The following is a 14,737-nucleotide window of genomic DNA, read 5'->3' on the forward strand; positions in this document are numbered from 1 at the left end:
GGAAACTGGTACAACCATAAAAGTCAAATGTAGAAAGTTCCCTAAAAGCTTTAGTAAATAATCCAAACTCCAGAGCAAAGCAGCAGCCCATTTTCAATGTAATAAGACATTAGTTTACTATTTCATGTTTATAGTGCCATTTATTATCCAAGGATTGGGTGTGGTGGTAATAGGTAAAGATTATGAAGAATGCATTTTTTTGGTCACAAAATATGAGAGCAAGAAAGTGTGACTGTTGGTTACTTGTCTGGTGCCAGAATCTGTCAGATCACACCAGAATTCAAAGCCTTGAACAGCAAGTACCAGTATGACTGTCACCAGTACATCTGGTTGTCAATGACTTGAGATGCATCTCCCATGAAGAGAGAGATCCTGGAGCTCTCAGCCTATGTGTACCACACGGGTATAAGCCTAGGAGCAGCATATCTACATTTTCCAAGGAAGATGCCACCATATGGGCAAAAAATAATAGTCTTAAGTTTTTGGAGTCATTCAAAGGGGTCCAACATTTGTCGGCCTGGGAGGATATTATTGACTACTCTGGTTTACCAGGATGTCCTGCATTGTTCCCCTCTAGGGTTTTGATTATTGGCAAAGACATTGTCCACCCTCACTGTGCCCTTTTTAAGCAATGCCAGTCTGATAAACATACCAAACCAAGCAAAGGAAAAATCAAAGGTGTTACTGATAAATGCTAGGAGCCTAAACAAGAAACTCCACTCCCTACAAGTATTTCTCACCCTGGAGGACATACACATCTGCGGAGTGACAGGCATATTTTAAAACTGTGGAAAGCACTCCAGCTGTGCAAGGCTAGAATGCTTTCCACACATTTAGATCAGCTACTGCACAGGAGAGAAAAGGTGGAGGTGTTTCAATCTTCACCCAGAACAGACTCACACAACAAGGCCGGTAAGGCAGCAAGATGTACTAGAGATTCTTCACATTCAAATAACCTTCAGAAAAGTCCTGTATCATATTAGCCAACTACAGAACTCCCTTTATGAGCCAAGTAAAATACAATACCTATCTACATGAACTAGAATCAATCAGCAGTAAACCCAATATAATTCTCCTAAGTGATATCTATACTATAGACTGGGAGACCTACACCCACACTACTGCACAAGGATAGAGCTTCCTGAGCCTTATCGATAAAAACACCCCGCAACAAAATGACTCAAGAGTACCCACTGGGGGGGTCATTATTTTGGATCTTGACACTTGCTAATATGAAGGCATCTTCACTATCCCTTGCCATCTTCATCACTTGTTAGGTCCATAAAGCTGTCTCCTTTGAAATAAAACTGAAACCAGAGAAATTTCTAAAAAGTACTTTGGGTGGAAGGAGTTGCTAATACAGATTACCTACTCCTAAATGATAGCTTTGGTGGAGATTGGAAGCTTGCCAGTGCAACTCCAATGACTATGCGAAAATGTACATGACCACACTACACCAGTACATAAAAAGCTGCATAGATGCAGCATCTCCCTGTAGGAACAAGTGCAAGACAAACCCCAGAAACAGCTTTACAATAAAATGGAATTTTGACCAAATGTAAAGTAATTCTCAGAATGAGAGAGTCCTTGTTACTGAAATAAATTCAGAAACATAATAAAATCCACCAATACATATTTGTCCTTAGCTATTTTAGCCCCAATCACAAGGCTTTTTTTTTTTTTTTTAGTTATGTCAGTAATCTCACAATTAAAAACACAGCAATGCACTGCTGTGACTGTGAATGATGTTACCTACACTGAGGTTGAAGATATTGCAAACCTACTGGCCTATAAAATTCAGCTCAAACTTCAGCTCAAACACAAGTCCAAGTCCTTAAAGCACCATCAAAAGCTAAACATACCGCATTGATGGGTCCTGACAACATCCCTGAATGCATCTTAAATTGCATGAAGCTCGATTTAGCCACTCAAATAACAATACTATTCAACCTCAGTCTCATTATTGGTTTTGTACCAAGCAAATGAAGAGCAGTTACAGTTATTCTAAAACACGAACAAAACGACCACAGCTCACCAGGGCACCAAGGAATCAGGCAAAGACGTGTCAGTGAAATATAAAGTAGTTGTAGGTGTTGTCGTTTTCTTGCAGAAGGTGCTTATCTGTGTGTGAAAGGATATGGACATACCTTGGCATGTCCGGGGCTATGTAACTGTAATACCAAAAATCTGGTATACATCGCTTCATGTATTTCTTGTGACGCTTTCTACGTGGGTATGACCACACGTAGATTGCGTGACAGAATAGGTGAACATTTGCGGTGTTTAAAGAACAAAGACGAACATAATGCTTTGTATTTACACAGTTGCAAGTGCAATGAATTCAAAAAATTTCTATTTTTTGTGGTTGATAGGGTTCTTCCTGACCAGGGGGGCGATATTAGTAACAAGGTAGCGATCAAGGAGGTGGAATGGCAGCTTCGACTGAATGCTACAAGATTTCCTGGTATTAATGACTTCATTTCTATTAAACCAGTGTTGAAATTAAAGTCTGGTTTGGTTTAACGTACCTGGGGTTTTTTAGTTCAGGTTTCATTTATTATATAGATATTTATACAAAGTGAATATTTTTTATTAATATATTTTTTATTTATACATATATTGTTTTTGTAAATATATGTTTTTTTTACACACAAAAACATTTTAGGTGCCATTGTGACAATTTATATACATGTATTTACTGCTGCTGCATCAATTTGAAGATTTTTTGTATTATGGAAAACCTACGTTTATTTAAGGTGGATGCTAATTGGTGGTTGACTTGTCAATTTTACTTAATTTTCAATTATTAACCACCAATTGTCTTTAGTAATTTGTATAAATTAGGAGTAGTTGTGTATTTTCACTGACTCTGATGATGCCAGTATTTGGCGTAAGCGCTTAGTCAGTGTATCGTCATTATTAAATTCAAATTTATATTTCACTGACACGTCTTTGCCTGATTCCTTGGTGCCCTGGTGAGCTGTGGTCGTTTTGTTCGTGTTTTAGGATACTGTGCCCCGTTTTGGGATTTTTTTGTCGAAGCTACAGTTATTCCCCTGCATAAAGGAAGACCTTCCACGGATTCAGTCAATTACAGACCCATAAGTCCGACCAACTTCATATGCAACGCCATGGAAAGACTCATCATGGAACTAGTCAATAAAGGACATATGGAACTTGCAAACACTGGAACCATATCAAGTATGGATTCTTCAAGGGCAAGTCAGGCTTGCTCAATTTTATGAACTTTTTTTGAAAAGGTCACCAAAGCAATGGATGAAATTAAGACAGCACACAACAGCATACCTCAACCTGGCCAAAACTTGAGACAATTCCCCGCTTAGGGATAGCAGAAATGCTACATAAACTTTGGGAATAAACCCCTGTGTCACCCGCTGGAATGCCAACTGAAATGACGCAGAAAATCAAAACAGGGCAAGCTACCTCCACAGAGAGACGTAACTAGTGGAGTTATCCCAGAGTTCAGCGCTGGGACTTTTCCTATTTGGCATTTACTTCTATGAAGTAAAAGCCAATACCAAAAGGCTCTGACTAAGTTTGCAGAGGACTGCAAGCTAGGAGCAGTCACTGAATCTCTAAAAGACTTAGCCATCCAGCTGGAAGGCATGTCCCAAACAAATAAATGTGTCCATGATTTTTGACAAATAAATCACACACACACACACACACACACACACACACACACACACACACACACACACACACACACACACACACACACACACACACTGCATTATCGAATCCTTTGGGAAGATATCTGCTCTGGGGAACTACCACATTGACGATAAACCCCTAAAAGCTGACCCAGTTGTCAGGGATTGAGGAACTTTTGTAGATAAAAGCAGTGGACAGATGTTAGCTGAAAGCTAGGCTACTAAGCCCATCCGTCTATAAAATGAAGCTTACAAACCAAAGGGATTGCGTCTAGAATTACAGATGTCAATGCCCCCTTTATTCAGCAATCATTAGGCCTATCACTGAGTATAATGCCCACTTTGTTATTTATCTGTCCAGACACGCGCAACAGGAGGAACACCCACAAAGATACCTTACTAAAAGGATTGCAAAGACTGAATATTATGTCCTACATGGACCGACTCAAATCCCTGACACTATACCCTGTATCCTACAGACTAAGAGGTGACCTGTGCCTGGTATACCTATCCTATGCCAAATGTACAACGGCAAACCTGATGGCATCAGAAACATTTGGTCTAGAGATCTAAACCTCTTCTGCACATCAAATATTTTGGCGGAACAGGTATCTCGGAGGACACCAATATTCTGGAACAGACTCCCATTCACGTAAAACAAAGCTTACCTCTGTCCATATTCAAGCACAGCAACTTGAACCAATGGACGAGTAATAGAAAATTTACCCATGGACTGCCCACTATGCTAGTAATGGACAGAGGGAGCTCCTAAATGCTTTAGGTCACCCACAGGTCCCCTCATATTATTTATGGTCTGATCACAGTTATTCTCACTCTGGGTGATATACAATCGATCATGGAGATGGCCAAGGCCAATCTAACCTCTGAAGCTCATGTCATTCTGTTTTCCAACTTGCTCAGTGTGAGACAGTATAGTGTCCATAGCATCGTACATCAGTACTTCAAGCACATCCAGGTTTGTAGGCGTGTCTGGAAAACTGGTAATTTACCTACTGCATCAACACTAAGATGTTGTTTTAACGTAGCTCTGAAAAATCTACATTTATCATCTGCTGGACCAGGAATAGTAGCCATGTTTCCTTTAACACTGTCCATTTTGCCTTTAACTACAACTTCATGTTTATTCACAGGTGTGTACTAGGCTAACTAACACAAGGGCCTTTTTAAGCCATGCATACTTCCCAAATCTCTGGATAGTTCTACTACCCTTGATAAGTTTAAGTAGGGGCCTGAAAGACATAGCTGCTAAACCAGTGATAAATTTCCTGCTTCCCATCCAATTGTCCAAGTTACACACTTGAATTGGGTTGGAGAGAACTCTGCTTCACATGGATGGGGAGACTGTTCCACAGAAGGGGTAGTATCTGGGATACATGCCAGTCTCTCCAGCAGGACCTACTTTTATCACATGTAAGATTTAAGTCTCTAGAATGGGAAATTCTGCTGCTGTCTGTTTTGCGGATATGCAGGAGGTACACTGTGGGGTCTGACAATGCCTTCTATGCCAGGCATAAATCTCCCCTCAACAGGCTGTAGGCGACAGAATACAGGAAAAGGGCCTTGAAGCAATCTGCATAGACATGTTACTTTTGCCCTGTATTCTTTTAGTGAGGAACTTCTGCAGATGCTCCATTTATTGGATGTACCTGGTTAGGTACATACCAGAGGGGGCATTGTACTCTATGATAGGCCTGATGAGTGCCAAATAAAGTGGAACAATGACCTCCTTGGACCTACATGTCATACTTGAATTCATAAGCTACACAACATAGAATGATATCTTCAATACTGTACACACAGGATGATCAAAGGCTAGATTACTGTGTGTGTACACCCTCAAGTCCTTGACTACTGGGTCATCTCTTGGGGGGGGGGGGGGCTCAATACGATAGCTACCAGAGGTGGATGACTTCCCGAAGAATACTGTTACGCACTTCTGTCAGAGCCATGGACTAAAATTAAATACCAAGAAGCTATTTGTCTGCGACAGCCCTTCCTGCAGAACATGTGCGTCTGTGGGGGATTCTATGACTGCTCATAATTTGCAATCATCTTCAAATTTAATCAGAGGCCCTTGACAATGGCCATGACTTCACAGAAGTAAATACCAAAAAAGAGCAGTCCGTGGACCGATCCCTGATGGACTCCACTTGTGACTGGCTTCTTTGTAGAGGTGGACTTCCCAATTCTAACTTCCTGGGTCCTGTCATACCCAAATTCTTGAGTTTGTCAACAATGCCTGAATGGGGTACTGCCGTGTCAAATGCCTTCACCAAGTCAAGCTAGGCAGTGTGAACCACTCTGCTCTCATCCATTTCTTTGGTGACCTTCTCAAAGAGGTCCACCAAGTTGAGAAAACATGATTTGCCCTTGAGAAAACTAAATTGGGTTGGGTCCAGTGTCTGGAGGTTTCCTATGTCATTACGGATAATTTCCATGATAATTCTTTCCATGGTTTTGCAAATGACACTAGTGAGATTTATGGGTCTTATTTTCCAGGATCTGTAGATGGCCCACCGTTGTGCAGAGTGATGACGGTTGATGTTCTCTATTCATGGAGGAATGAAGCCTGTTTGGAGGCCACAGTTAAACAGCAATTCCAAACAGCCTGACAGATCATGTTTCATGCTATTTAGAAGCCATCCTGGAATACTATCTGGGCCCAATGATGCAGTGCTCTTGGCCTTAGAGAGACAGCATTGAGGACTTGTTCTTAGTAATGGTAGGGAGAGTTATATTTGACAGAAAAAGGAAGCTTGAGGAGGAAAGATGGGCAAAGTTGGAGCTGAATTTGTTGGCCAGAAGCTTTGCTATATTTGCTGGCTCAGTACAGGTGGCTCCATTAACAATGAGCTCCGCACTCAATTGTGTATTGCCCAGGTTGCAGACATAGCTAAGGAATGCCTTGTGGTTGTCCTTGGCCTGGGAGGACAAATTTACCTCAAATTTAGCTTTGGTATACTTTATATGTCCTTTGAGTGGAGTTGTTGGTTTAGTTTGACGACAGCACTTTTATCCTCCTGGTTGCTACGCCTCCTAATTTTTGCCATGACTTTACTTACTTCTTCTACACAGCCTACTGATGTTGTGATTCCACCAGGGTGGCTTATTTTCTGAATTAGTTTTGTATTTATTCCTGGTGGGTACAGTTGCCTCTATGCAGCTATTCATAGATTGTTACTAGGCTAACAAATTGGGAGGGGGCTTTCTAATCCTAGCCACATTTTCCTGAAAGAATAATGATGTCCAGTCCAAACAGGACACCGAGGGCCAGGCATTTATAAGCTACCTCTGTCCATAAGGGACATGGGTGACTGGCCCTGTGTAAATTTTCTATTCCACATCCACTGGTCTAGTTTGCACTTAAACTAGGTAATAGACAAACTCAGCTTCACATCAATGGGAAGCCTGTTCCATGGCAGGGGCAGTCTCTGGGACACATCAATTTCTCCAGCATGTTCTGTTCAAGTCACAGACAACATTCAGGTCACTAGACATTGTATTTCTGATACTGTTTGACTTAAGAATATGCAGGAAATTCAAAAATGTGGGGTTTGTCGATATCTTGTAAGCCAGGTAAAGACCATTCCTCAGCAACCTACAGGAGACTTAGTAGAGGGAAAGACCTTTAAGGCACTCTGTATAAGGTTCATTACTCCTTGTATTCTTTTTAAAAGGAACCTCTGAGGTCGCTGTAGCTGCTGCATATGCCTGGTCAGGTACATACCAAAAGGAGCACTGTACTCTATGACTGATCTGATAAGGGGAGAATGTAGTGGTATAATGACCTCTTTGGACCCAAATGCCATGCCCTTACTTATAAGCTGCACAACATAAAAGGATTTCCTCACCCCTGTGGCCACATGGTGGTCAAAGGTAAGGCTACTGTCCATGTGTGTACCCAGATCCCTGACCACTGAGTTAGCTCTTAGAGGCGTATCAACATGGTAATTAACTGAATGGTTGACTTCCCAAAAGGGACAATTATGCATGTCTTAGCACTGAGTTTAAGATCATGGCTTTGGCATCAATTGTTAATCAGAGATAGGCCTTCTTGAAGGATGCTAGTGTCTGCAGGGGAGTTGATAACCCCCAGCTTGCAATCATCTGCAAACTTAGTCAGCCATAAACCTTCAGCATTTTCTTCCCTTTAAAGCCAAAAAGGCACAGCCCCAGTACCGAGCCCTAGGGGGACTCAGCTAATGACAAGCCTCTTGGTGGAAGGTGGCCTCACCTATTTTGACCTCCTGGGTCCTGTCAGCAAGCTGGCTATCCAGCTGGTGATAAAAAGCTTTATACCTAAATTAGTGAGTTTGTCTATAATGCCCAAACAGGGTATTGTATCAAAAGCTTTGGTCAGGAAGAGGTAAGGTATGTATACAGTCTTACCTTCATCCAATGCTTTGGTGACCCTCTCAAAAAAGTCCACCAGATTTAATAGGCATGACCTTCCTTTAACAAAGCCAAATTATGATAGATAACCTGCAAATGCTGGACCCATGTCCTCATTTATCATGTCCATGATGATTCTTTCCATGGCCTTGCATATGAGGCTGGTCAGACTTATTAGGCCTATAGTTACTTGCATCATTGATTGGCCCTCCTTTGTCCAGGGTAATTACTATAGCCATCTTCCATTCCTTGGGCACAAAACCTTAACTGTAGGCACTAGTTGAAAAGTGATTCAAGTGGAGGTCATGTTTCATGCTATTTATTAAGCATCCCAGGATGTTTTCAGGGCCCATCAATGCAGTGATTCAGGACTTGAAAAGTGCACTAATGACCTGTTCTCTAGTAATGGTTGGGGGGATTGTGGCATCTCCTTTGGATTATCTTGGGGCAGTGTGTATTGGGGGGGGGGGGGATTTAAGCTAAAACTGTCAGCCAACAAAGTTGTCAATGGCCTCCAGTTCAGTGACGGTGATCCATTTACAATAAGTTATGCGCATTGCTGCATAATGTAATCTTTCAACCACATGTGGAAGCTGCCATCAAGGATTTTCATGTTCAACTCTTCTACAAATTTGCAAGCCACCTCATAACTGATTTTTTTCTCTTACAACAAAGCCACATCTGTACTTAAGCAGACCATATTATATAAACAGGCACATCATCTCACTCTGCAATGCACAAAATACTAAACATTTCACACAAGACACAAAGCAACATTTTCAGATTTATAAACACTGCCAGCATTCATATTTATCACTGCTTATTCATTTCTACAACTTGGCGACCCCTAACCGGGAAAAGCCGAAAGACAAACATTCCTCTACAACTAAAAACCTATTTCTCTACCAAACAGCTACCTCCCTTTTCAACAGTAAAATACATAAACTATTTCAGTTATGGTTCTGTCCACTACCTGCCTCCAAATTCCACATACCCAAACTACCCCACTGGAGCCCTTAAAGGGACCAGTCTTCTCCACATTAGCTCCAGCAGTATGAAACTTGTCTCTCTCCCCAAACATCCAAAACCCTGGACATGAATTCAGAGCCTTTCTTCTTGACCATTCATCTAACCAGTGCAACTATTACTTTAACAATGGACAAATACTTCACCCCTTCTTGCCTAGTCTCCCTGCTACTCTCTTCCTCTTCATTCCCTCGTTTTTAACTCCCTCACACTTCAACCAGTCTGTGAATCTAATACGTGTGACACAATTCCTGAAATGTTATTTGCTAACCATCTCCTTCCTCTCATTACATCCCTGGTTATCTTTATGACAATGCCCGTTTTCCACAGACCCTACAGTAAACTGCATGCTACTTTTAAATCACTTATTCTCTCCACCTGTTTACCATAACATCTTTCATTTTATCATTCCATCTAGACCATCTCTACCATCCACATACCTTTATACCACTCTGCTGCATTCACAGTTCCTATCCACATACTTCTTCAGATCTGGCTGACCCCCATACCTCCATTTTCAACAATGCTTCCGTTTGATCAACTTTGTTGCTTCCCACAGACCCACTCCTTTCTCACAGTTCCTCCTGCAAACTGTCTTGCTTTTCCTCACTTATTCTCTCCACTGGTCTGCAACTCTTTTTAACATCTCTTTAATTTTACCACTCATCTACGCTTCCACATCCTTTTATACCACTGAGCCATACTCGTAGCACCGATGCATTTCTCCAGACCATGGCTGACCCTACCCCTCCACATTTTCCCTTGGTTTTACTTTCTCCAAATGCTTATGGTTTTTTCACACCACAATGGAAATGGATCCCATTCCTAAGTAAGTCTATAATTAATGTTTTGTGAAATCAGTTTTGTTTTAGTCTTTTACATTTGATACAAGTGCTCTTCTCAACCCCTGCAGTGTTCCCAGAATTACCTTTTTGTAGATCACAAGGGGTTACTTTTATGGGTATCATACTTGGATATTCGTTAAGATTCCCTTTCATTAGTTTAGCTAACTGGAACTACATGTGCATCCTTATTCCAAATTGCTCTAGGTTTTGTTTGCAAGTCTTGATATTTTATTTATATCTTTCAGCTTATAAGACACTGTAGTCATAGGGTGTAGCAATTTCAATCAATGCAATTTCTGTATTTTTTCTTTAACAAAAAATCTGGTGTTTGCTTTTAACCTCTTAGTTGCTTGTATGGTATCATCCCATATAATAATTACTTCATCATTTTCAACAATCCTTTGTGGTTCTGGTTTCCAATGTTTCTCAGCTGCCTCCATGTTGTAATGCTTACAAAGTCTCCAGTGTTGCAAGTTTGCCACATTGTTAAGTCTTTCGGTGTACAAACCTTCAACAATGAGTGTATTGCAACCTGCAACAAGATGTAGGCATTTCTAGTTCAGTACCACAAAACCTGCATTTGTTTGCATCTGCTATCCAATCTATGGATTTTCTGAACCATCTAGTACCTAATCCACAGTCTTGGGCTACCAATATCAACCTTTCATCCTTTGGTTTAAAGTCACCTCATCGGAGACATCCGTACATTAACTCTTGGGTTAACATGTGGTTGTTCCAGTAGATCCCTATACTTCCTTCTATAACTGTGGTCTTTCCATTTATCTTTTTCACTGGTCCCGTCCTTTGTATTCTTTCATTTGCTTTTTTTGCACTTTGTCACCAGTGATTTTTATCCAGGTTTGGTTGAATTTCCATGTCTGCCTGTTTGCTTTCTAAAGGCTTCTACTAACCTACGCAAACAGGTAACTCAGACTTAATTTCTTCACGTTTTAGAACTTAAAGTATGTTTGGATCTGATGAGGTCAATAAAGAAGTATGCAACTCCACAATCACTGACCTATATGTATAGTCGATTTCAAGAGAAATATAATCTAGGCAAACACTGGTTCTTGTATACCATTTGATGGGCATGAAGCAATTTTCTTGTTTTCCTATAAAGCTTATCCAGCACTTTATTTGGCCAATTACCCCAAAGCTGTACGTTAAAACAGGAAGTTCATGTTGAATTATAGCTACAGAAATTTATTCCTAGATACCAGAGCAGTTTTCAGTATTTAGTCTTCTAAAATATTCCTTACGGAGCTTTGCTCTCACTTTTTCATGCTGTATCACTGTACCTTCATCTTATGTAAGATATATGCACAATCCCAGTTTCAAATCTTTTAGATCATATTCTTCCCAAAGTTTTAAATTCTTGATTCTTCAGTTTTCCTCTTTCAAATGTTACTTTAGCACATTTGTTAACACCAAATGACACTCCTATATCATCCGTGGTTTTAACAACTTGTAGCTGCTGTTGTTCCAGGTGTTCATTTACTGAACTATACAACTTTAGATAATCCACAAACAGCAGATGAGATATCCTTTGACTTGATGATTTTCTTGGGAGTCAGACTGAATCCATGACCCAACCTGACGAGTACACAGCTTAACAGATTGAGAGCAAGACAAAACAGTAATGGTGACAAAAAAAAAAATAAATAAATAATAATAATAAATCACCCTGAAAATATTCCACTCTGGATTTTCACTCCCTGGATAGAAATTTGTTCTTTTTTGAGGTTCAACTACAAAGTGGTTTGCCATTTCTTCATAGCAATTACAATAACATTTACCAATGTGTGATGGATCTTGCACATCTGTAAGCATTTTACAATCCAGTCATGAGGAATATTGTCAAATGCTTTTTTGTAATCTATCCAAGCCGCAGTGGTAGCATTGTCGCCTCACAGCAAGAGGTTCTCCCATTCGATTCTTGGCTAGAGCACCTTCTGTGTTGAGTCTGCATGTCCTCCCCACAGTCGAGTGGCGTTTGAAAGACATGCGTGAATGGGCATGCCTTCATTGAAGGCTGGGCGTCGGGCTGGCACCTCGACACCATAAAAATCTACTGCCAAATCATTAGCGGACCAGAGTTCTGCTGTGGCGACCCCTAACTGGGAAAAGCCGAAAGAGGAACGACATCCATGCTGAGATTCCTGTTCTAACCTACAGGTCTTCATTATGGCTTTAACAACAGATGAGCCTTTGTTCCATATAAATCTGTCTTATTCCCCTTCTGTTCTACGGCCATGACTGGATTTTTATCTAAATGACTGTTACACTCTATCTACATCAATTCCTGTATACAGGTTTTATATGCTGTTGAGAGACAGGTTATTGGTAGACAGCTCTTAGGGTGATGTGCAGGTTTATTTTTATGTATAAAAATGGTCTTCCCCATTTTTAGCCAGTCTGGTGTCATTTCAAGGCATGCGCCATCCCCATCCTCAACCCACTTATCCCTCCAAACAATTGTAATGCCAGCCCTCAGCTAATACTTGCTGTTCTGAAATACTCAAACTGTACATTTCTGACTAGCTGTAACAGTTGTGTGGGAGAAAACCCAGTTGAAACTGGGACAGTTTGTAGATACTTTTATAGAAAGACGGAAGTAATTTACAGTATTTTTAAATTACACTGGAAAACTTTTGTTATTGTAGTAAAATTTCCAAAACAAAGCTGTAATTTTCTGCTTTGCATTTTAACAGCTTGAGCACATTGTTAACATACTGCTATTTTGTGATGATTAAAAGTGTTTTTCTGAACTGGAGATGCTGGGGGGGGGGTTCCTGACTGGGGCTGTGATATTTTACATTGTCATTTATAGGAGCGCAAAGAAAAAAAAAAGTAGATAATTTTATTGCATGAATTGTAACAGCATGTATCCAAAACGTCTGACAGACACTCTTGACATTTAATAAGCCCAACCAAAGGCCTAGTCCTGTTTATCCAGATTTTATACATTTTATATAAATAAAAAAAAATGAAACGTCAGGGCTACCAAGAGCAAGTCTTACAAACAGTCAAAGTATCGTGTTCGCAAATGCCATCCCCTCAAACACAAGAGAGAAATAGGATTACCCAGTAATGTCATGAATAAGCCAACTGTCAGCAAAGCCCTTTCCAGTGACCTGTTTACATGGTGTGAAAAATATCCAGCGAGTGCCCCAAATGTGTTGTCACATTCTGTGTACAGAATTAAATAATTTTTAGTCCCAAGATAATAAAACTAAAAAGCTAATACAGAATAATGTATGTAGCAAGACAAACTGCAGTAAAGACTTATTCCAGTGGCCCGTTTACACAGGGCAGAAAAGTATTCATTACCAAACTGTGTGTATCATATGCCTGCTGCAACTCTTGTAGGAGTGGCACAAACATTTCAATACTTCTGTGTATGAAATAACAGAGTACCACATACATATTATCTAACCCCTCAAAATAAAACAAAACAGTTAATACAAATAATTGTGTGGAGCACCAAGAACAAGACAGTCTGCAGCTGATGTCCACTCCAGTAGCCTGTTTTACATGGTGTGGAAAAACATTCTGTGCCATCCTACACATATGCCCACTGCAACTTCTGAAGGTGTACCCCACACCCAATGCATGAGGCAAACTTGAGTTCCGCTATAACATGTACAAGTCCTTGCAAAAAGCAAACAAAAAAGCTAATACAAACACAAAATTACACAGCTAGCCAACCTGCAACAAAATTCTATTCAAAGGATTCCATCAACTTGCTTCAGTGGTGTGGAAACCCATTCAGTTAGTGTCCATGCATACGCTTACCGAAACTCTTGTAGGAATGGCCCAAACATTTTCACTGCATTTAAATTACACTTTTTTTAACACATTCATTGAAATTGTGACAGACAAACTCACATTTATACAGAATCAAACCATATTAAGTTCACATTTACAAACATTATACATCACATATATTGTTCTATACAATATAAAGCAATCCAACATTACACAAATTGTTCAATCCCTGCCTTCTCTTAAACTTCATTTTTTCTCCAAAAACGTTTTGCACATATTGTTCCCACAGTTTATTTTTTACTATGTAATTTACTCCTACCCTTTTCTAAAGATCCCATTTCCTGTTATTTACCTCTGTTACAGTATTCACTACTTCAAGTATGACTGGTTTAGGTTTAGACTTCCATTTTATAGTAATTTTTTTTTGTCGTCACCAAAATTAAACTTAACAAGGCCTTACTATGTCCAGGAAATTAAAATCCTGGGGAGCCACTTTTTATTTATAAGACAGGGTTTAACATGAAAAATCATTTGAAGGTGGGTCCAATCATAGCAGAGTTTCAGACACAGTTAAGAGTGAGGCAGTCAAATGTGGGACGCGTAATCAGTGTTCCTACATACTGGAGGAAAAAAACATCGACTTTTGATAACAGCGCTCACACTAAAATAGCGTTTTGCAAAGACAACTGTCTTTCGAAATTTGTTGTACGTTTTAGGATGCCCTGCTTTCTATGTAGGGAAAACCAAAGGCAGCCTTTGCAAATTAATTTAGGACTATTATGACATTAAAGCACCGTTTTCATTTTGCTTGGAAAACATTCTTCCTCATGTCAGTCCTTCACCAAACTCAGGTTTGCCATTCTCGAACAAGTCAAATCTAACCCTCGTGGTGGTGATATTAAATTATCCTTAGAGAATAAAGGACTGCGGTGGCAACTTTAGTTGCAAGCAATAAATTTCCCAGGTATTAATGATCACATTTCTGTACAGCCTGTTGATCTGCTAATTTGT

General features: G+C 40.1%; 1 protein-coding gene across 1 annotated transcript in view; it reads right to left on the reverse strand.

The window, feature by feature from the left end:
* Positions 1–14,737, reverse strand: part of MED28 (mediator complex subunit 28) — a 196,850-nt gene that overhangs the window by 145,122 nt on the left and 36,991 nt on the right. The gene's annotated exons all lie outside the window — the stretch shown is intronic.

This window comes from Protopterus annectens, chromosome 2.part1 (assembly GCF_019279795.1).
Source record: "Protopterus annectens isolate FY-2018-M chromosome 2.part1, PAN1.0, whole genome shotgun sequence".
Taxonomy (NCBI): domain Eukaryota; kingdom Metazoa; phylum Chordata; order Ceratodontiformes; family Protopteridae; genus Protopterus; species Protopterus annectens.